Below are 7,373 nucleotides of genomic sequence, written 5' to 3'. Positions count from 1 at the left end.
AAGGTCCTTATTAGTTATCTATTTTATATATAGTAGTGTGTATATATCAATCCCAATCTCCCAATTTATCCCTCCCCCCTTTACCGCCTGGTAATCATAAGTTTGTTTTATTTTTTTTTAACGTCTTTCTTGGAATATAATTGATTTACAATGTTGTGTTAGTTTCTGCTGTGTAACAATGTGAATCAGTTTTATGTTTACATACATCCCCATATCCCCTCCCTCTTGTGTTTTTCCCATCCACCCTCCCTATCCCACCCCTCTAGGTGGTCACAAAGCACCAAGCTGATCTCCCCATGCGATGCAGCTTCTTCCCACCAGCTATCTTACATTTGGTAGTGTATATATGTCAATGCTACTCTCTCACTTTGTCCCAGCTTACCCTTCCCCCTCCCCATATCCTCAAGTCCATGCTCTAGTAGGCCTGTGGCTTTATTCCTGTCTTACCCATAGGTTTTTCATGACCTTTTTTTTTTCTTAGATTCCATGTATATGTGTTAGCATACATATATTTCTTAGATTCCATATATATGTGTTAGCATACATATATTTCTTAGATTCCATATATATGTGTTAGCTTACATAGGTATTTGTTTTTCTCTTTCTGATTACTTCACTCTGTATGACAGACTCTAGGTCCATCCACCTCACTACAAATAACTCAATTTCATTTCTTTTTATGGCTGAGTAATAATCCATTGTATATATGTGTCACATCTTCTTTATCCATTCATCTGTTGATGAACACTTAGGTTGCTTCCATGTCCTGGCTATTGTAAATAGAGCTGCAATGAACATTTTGGTACATGACTCTTTTGAAATATGGTTTTCTCAGGGTATATGCCCAGTAGTGGTGGGATTGCTGGGTCATACAGTAGTTTTATTTGTTGGTTTTTTTTTTTTTTTTTTTTTTTTTTAGCTTTAAGGGATTTCTTTTATTATAAGAGAAGTTTTCTCAAAATCTGTTATTTTAATTATTTGGTTATGCATCATGTTACATTAGTTTTTTTAAACACTTTATTAAACATCTCCATACTATTTGCTGTTATTTTCCTATCCCCTTCATATAATTGGGATACTAAGCTAAAATGGGCAGTTCCAAAAATTAGATCAAGATTATTTTTACAGAGCATAGATTTGCCATACTGTGTAATTGTGTACACATATTCTTCCCCTAACCATTACTTTCATATTTCATCTTACATTTTAAAAGTTTTTTTTCTGTTTTGCTTTGGTTTGCTTTGTTTTTATTTCTAGTGAGAGTAGGATATGAAAACGTGTCTATAAATAAAAGTGTTTGACAGTCTTCCTGAAACATTTAAAAAATATGTGGTAAATGTAGTTATTTGCAAGTATCCATACATATTGAGTAACTAGACATTTATCAGTCTTGAAATTTCTGATATCATAGTAGAAAGTCTTTAGGTTACTTCTGAATATAAATGTCTATGAAGTTTGAATATAACCATTTTTAAGTCCTTTTTCTAATTCTAATTTCTTAGTTATTCTTCTATTGCTTAACTAATTCCCATTCCCCACAAGAGTAGAGTGATTGAGTCCTGTTGTTTCTATGGTGAATCAAGTAAGTATTTGGTTGGTGAATTTCAAACCTGTCAGTAAAGCCTCAGGTTAGTTGGAGATTACCAGGCTTGTTTTTTCAACAACTCCAAGTTCATATTAATCATGTGGAATAGTAAGTTTGTTTTAAATGGGAAAAAATAAACCCTCTTAATTGCTCAGTAAAAGATATTAAAGCTGCAGCTATGTTTCAGTCCCCTGAAAACTAATATTTTTAAAGGTATAGCTATAGGATATTATCTAAGTGATAGATTTTGGAGTAGACTGGTAGAAATGTTTGCTTCTTTGTGAAATATGTTTTTCCAGATTAGCGACTACACTGTTGCTTCCAACTAATCTTAGAGTCATGAGGGCAGAGATTTTTGTTTGCTTTTGTTTACTTCTGTCACTAGTGCCTAACAGTAGTTCTTGACCAACTCTGTTGTTGATAACTTGAATTAGTTTTACGTAGGATCATTAGAGTTGACCTGGTTCATCCTCTTTCATATAATACTGAAATCTATGGGTATTTAGACTTTTTTCTTCCTTATTCTGAATTCCAGTCTGCCTTCCTGAAACCTCTACTTTTTCAGTAATCTGGAGCAATTAAACATGAGTACAGTTGACACTTGAACAGTACAGGGGCTAGGGGCACTGACTTCTATGTTGTCGAAAATTCATGTATAATTTTGCAGTTGGCCCTCCATATCCGTAGTTCTACATCCACAGATCCAGCCAACCGTGGATTCTGTAGTACTGTAGTATGTATTTATTGAAAAAAATCCAAGTATAAGTAGACCTGTGCATTTCAAACCCATGTTGTTCAAGTGTCAACTGTACTGCTTCTTTTTTATTTTTTTTAACATCTTTATTGGGGTATAATGGCTTTACAACGGTGTGTTAGTTTCCGCTTTATAACAAAGTGAATCAGTTATACATATACATATGTTCCCATATTTCTTCCCTCTTGCGACTCCCTCCCTCCCACCCTCCCTATCCCACCCCTCCAGGCGGTCACAGCACCGAGCCGATATCCCTGTGCCACGCGGCTGCTTCCCACTAGCTATCTACCTTATGTTTGGTAGTGTATATATGTCCATGCCTCTCTCTCGCCCTGTCACAGCTCACCCTTCCCCCTCCACATATCCTCAAGTCTGTTCTCCAGTAGGTCTGTGTCTTTATTCCTGTCTTACCCCTATATTCTTCACGACATTTTCTTTTCTTAAATTCCATATATATGTGTTAGCATACAGTATTTGTCTTTTTCTTCCTGACGTACTTCACTCTGTATGACAGACTCTAGGTCTATCCACCTCATTACAAATAGCTCAATTTCGTTTCTTTTTATGGCTGAGTAATATTCCATTGTATATATGTGCCACATCTTCTTTAACCATTCATCCGATGATGGGCACTTAGGTTGTTTCCATGTCCTGGCTATTGTAAATAGAGCTGCAATGAACATTTTGGTACATGACTCTTTCTGAATTCTGGTTTTCTCAGGGTATAAGCCCAGTAGTGGGATTTCTGGGTCATATGGTAGTTCTATTTGTAGTTTTTTAAGGAACATCCATACTGTTCTCCATAGTGGCTGTATCAATTTACATTCCCGTCAACAGTGCAAGAGGATTCTCATTTCTCCACACCCTCTCCAGCATTTATTGTTTCTAGATTTTTTGATGATGGCCATTCTGACTGGTATGAGATGATATCTCATTGTAGTTTTGATTTTCATTTCTCTAATATTAATGATGTTGAGCATTCTTTCATGTGTTTGTTGGCAGTCTGTATATCTTCTTTGGAGAAATGTCTATTTAGGTCTTCTGCCCAGTTTTGGATTGGGTTGTTTGTTTTTTTGTTATTGAGCTGCATGAGCTGCTTGTAAATTTTGGAGATTAATCCTTTGTCAGTTGCTTCATTTGCAAATATTTTCTCCCATTCTGAGGGTTGTCTTTTAGTCTTGTTTATGGTTTACTTTGCTGTGCAAAAGCTTTGAAGTTTCATTAGGTCCCATTTGCTTATTTTTGCTTTTATTTCCATTTCTCTAGGAGGTGGGTCAAAAAGGATCTTGCTGTGATTTATGTCATAGAGTGTTCTGCCTATGTTTTCCTCTAAGAGTTTGGTAGTGTCTGGCCTTACATTTAGGTCTTTAATCCATATTGAGTTTGTTTTTGTGTATGGTGTTACGGGGTGTTCTAAATTCATAATCTTACATGTAGCTGTCCAGTTTTCCCATCACCACTTATTGAAGAGGTTGTCTTTTCTCCACTGTATATTCTTGCCTCCTTTATCAAAGATAAGGTGATCATATGTGTGTGGGTTTATCTCTGGGCTTTCCATCCTGTTCCATTGGATATATTTCTGTTTTCATGCCGGTACCAGGCTGTCTTGATTACTGTAGCTTTGTAGTATAGTCTGAAGTCAGGCAGCCTGATTCCTCCAGCTCCATTTTTCTTTCTCAAGATTTCTTTGGCTATTCGGGGTCTTTTGTGTTTCCATACAAATTGTGAAATTTTTTGTTCTAATTCTGTGAAAAATGCCAGTGGTAGTTTGATAGGGATTGCATTGAATATGTTGATTGCTTTGGGTAGTAGAGTCATTTTCACAGTGTTGATTCTTCCAATCCAAGAACATGGTATATCTCTCCATCTCTTTGTATCATCTTTAATTTCTTTCATCAGTGTCTTATAATTTTCTGCATACAGGTCTTTTGTCTCCTTAGGTCAGTTTATTCCTAGATATTTTATTTTTTGTTGGAATGGTAAATGGGAGTGTTTCCTTAATTTCACTTTCATATTTTTCATCATTAGTGTATAGGAATGCCAGAGATTTCTGTGCATTAATTTTGAATCCTGCAACTTTACCAGATTCATTGATTAGCTCTAGTAGTTTTCTGGTAGCATCTTTAGGATTCTCTATATATAGTATCATGTCATCTGCGAACAGTGACAGCTTTACTTCTTCTTTTCTGATTTGGATTCCTTTTATTTCCTTTACTTCTCTGATTGCTGTGGCTAAAACTTCCAAAACTATGTTGAACAATAGTGGTGAGAGTGGGCAACTTTGTCTTGTTCCTGATCTAGTGGAAATGGTTTCAGTTTTTCACCATTGAGGACGATGTTGGCTGTTGGGTTTGTCATATATGGCCTTTATTATGTTGAGGAAAGTTCCCTCTATGCCTACTTTCTGCAGGGTTTTTATCATAAATTGGTTTGAATTTTGTCGAAAGCTTTCTCTGCATCTATTGAGATGATCATATGGTTTTTCTCCTTCAATTTGTTAATATGGTGTATCACATTGATTGATTTGCATATATTGAAGAATCCTTGCATTCCTGGAATAAACCCCACTTGATCATGGTGTATGATCCTTTTAATGTGCTGCTGGATTCTGTTTGCTAGTATTTTGTTGAGGATTTTTGCATCTATGTTCATTAGAGATAATAGCCTGTAGTTTTCTTTCTTTGTGACATCTTTGTCTGGGTTTAGTATCAGGGTAATGGTGGCCTCGTAGAATGAGTTTTGGAGTGTTCCTCCCTCTGCTATATTTTGGAAGAGTTTGAGAAGGATAGGCATTAGCTCTTCTCTAAATGTTTGGTAGAATTCGCCTGTGAAGGCATCTGGTTCTGGGCTTTTTTTTGTTGTAAGGTTTTTAATCACAGTTTCAATTTCAGTGCTTGTGATTGGTCTGTTCATATTTTCTATTTCTTCCTGGTTCAGTCTTTGCAGGTTGTGCATTTCTAAGAATTCATCCATTTCTTCCAGGTTGTCTATTTTATTGGAATAGAGTTGCTTGTAGTAATCTCTCGTGATCCTTTGTATTTCTGCAGTGTCAGTTGTTACTTCTCCTTTTTCATTTCTAATTCTATTGATTTGAGTCTTCTCCCTCTTTTTCTTGATGAGTCTGGCTAATGGTTTATTAATTTTGTTTATCTTCTCAAAGAACCAGCTTTTAGTTTTTGATCTTTCCTATCGTTTCCTTCATTTCTTTTTCATGTATTTCTGATCTGATCTTTATGATTTCTTTCCTTCTGCTAACTTTGGGGTTTTTTTGTTCTTCTTTCTCTAATTGCTTTAATGCAAGGTTAGGTTGTTTATTTGAGATGTTTCCTGTTTCTTAAGGTAGGATTGTATTGCTATAGACTGCCCTCTTCAAACTGCTTTTGCTGCATCCCATAGGTTTTGGGTGGTCGTGTCTCCATTGTCATTTGTTTCTAGGTATTTTTTAATTTCCTCTTTGATTTCTTCAGTGATCACTTCATTATTAAGTAGTGTACTGTTTAGCCTCCATGTGTTTGTATATTTTACACCTTTTCCTGTAATTGATATCTAGTCTCATAGCGTTGTGGTCGGAAAAGATACTTGATACAATTTCAGTTTTCTTAAATTTACCAAGGCTAGATTTGTGACCCAAGATATGATGTATCCTGGAGAATGTCCCATGAGAACTTGAGCAAAATGTGTATTCTGTTGTTTTTGGATGGAATGTCCTATAAATATCAATTAAGTCCATCTTGTTTAATGTATCATTTTAAGCTTGTGTTTTCTTATTTATTTTCATTTTGGATGATCTGTCCAGTGGTGAAAGTGGGGTGTTAAAGTCCCCTACTATGATTGTTTTCCTGTCGATTTCCTCTTTTATGGTTGTTATTATTTGCCGTATGTATTGAGGTGCTCCTATGTTGGGTGCATAAATATTTACAATTGTTATATCTTCCTCTTTGATCGATCCGCTGATCATTATATAGTGTTCTCCTTTGTCTCTTGTAATAGTCTTTATTTTAAAGTTTATTTTGTCTGATATGAGAATTGCTACTCCAGCTTTCTTCTGATTTCCATTTGCATGGAATATCTTTTTCCATCCCCTCACTTTCAGTCTGTATGTGTCCCTACGTCTGAAGTGGGTCTCTTGTAGACAGCATATATATTGGTCTTGTTTTTGTATCCATTCATCCAGTCTGTGTCTTTTGTTGGGAGTATTTAATCCATTTACATTTAAGGTAATTATCGATATGTGTGTTCCTATTACCATTTTCTTAATTGTTTTGGGTTTGTTATTGTAGGTGTTTTCCTTCTCTTGCATTTCCTGCCTAGAGAAATTCCTTTAGCATTTGTTGTAAAGCTGGTTTTGTGGTGCTGAATTCTCTTAGCTTTTACTTGTCTGTAAAGTTTTTAATTTCTCCATCAAATCTGAATGATATCCTTGCTGGGTAGAGTAATCTTGGTTGTAGGTTTTTCTCCTTCATCACTTTAAATATGTCCTGCCACTCCCTTCTGGCTTGCAGAGTTTCTGCTGAAAGATCAACTGTTAACCTTATGGGGATTCCCTTGTATGTTATTTGTTGTTTTTCCCTTGCTACTTTTAGTATTTTTTTTCTTTGTATTTAATTTTTGTTAGTTTGATTAATACGTGTCTTGTTGTGCTTTTCCTAGGGTTTATCCTGTACAGGACCGTCTGTGCTTCCTGGACCAGGGTGACTATTTCCTTTCCCATGTTAGGGAAGTTTTCAACTATAATCTCTTCAAATATTTTCTCAGTCCCTTTCTTTTCCTCTTCTTCTTCTGGGACCCCTGTAATTTGAATGTTGGTGCATTTAATGTTGTCCCAGAGGTCTCTGAGACTATCCTCAATTCTTTTCATTCTTTTTCTTTATTCTGCTCTGCAGTAGTTATTTACAATATCCTTCTTCCAGCTCACTTATCTGTTCTTTACCTCAGTTTTCCTGCTATTGATCCCTTCTAGAGAATATTCAATTTCATTTATTGTGTTGTTTATCACTGTTTGTTTGTTCTTTAGTTCTTCTAGGTCCTTTATAA

The sequence above is a fragment of the Lipotes vexillifer genome, unplaced genomic scaffold (genome assembly GCF_000442215.2).
Source record: "Lipotes vexillifer unplaced genomic scaffold, Lipotes_vexillifer_v1.1 scaffold1358, whole genome shotgun sequence".
NCBI classification, from domain to species: Eukaryota; Metazoa; Chordata; class Mammalia; order Artiodactyla; family Lipotidae; genus Lipotes; species Lipotes vexillifer.
Note: the sequence above shows the minus strand (reverse complement) of the source record.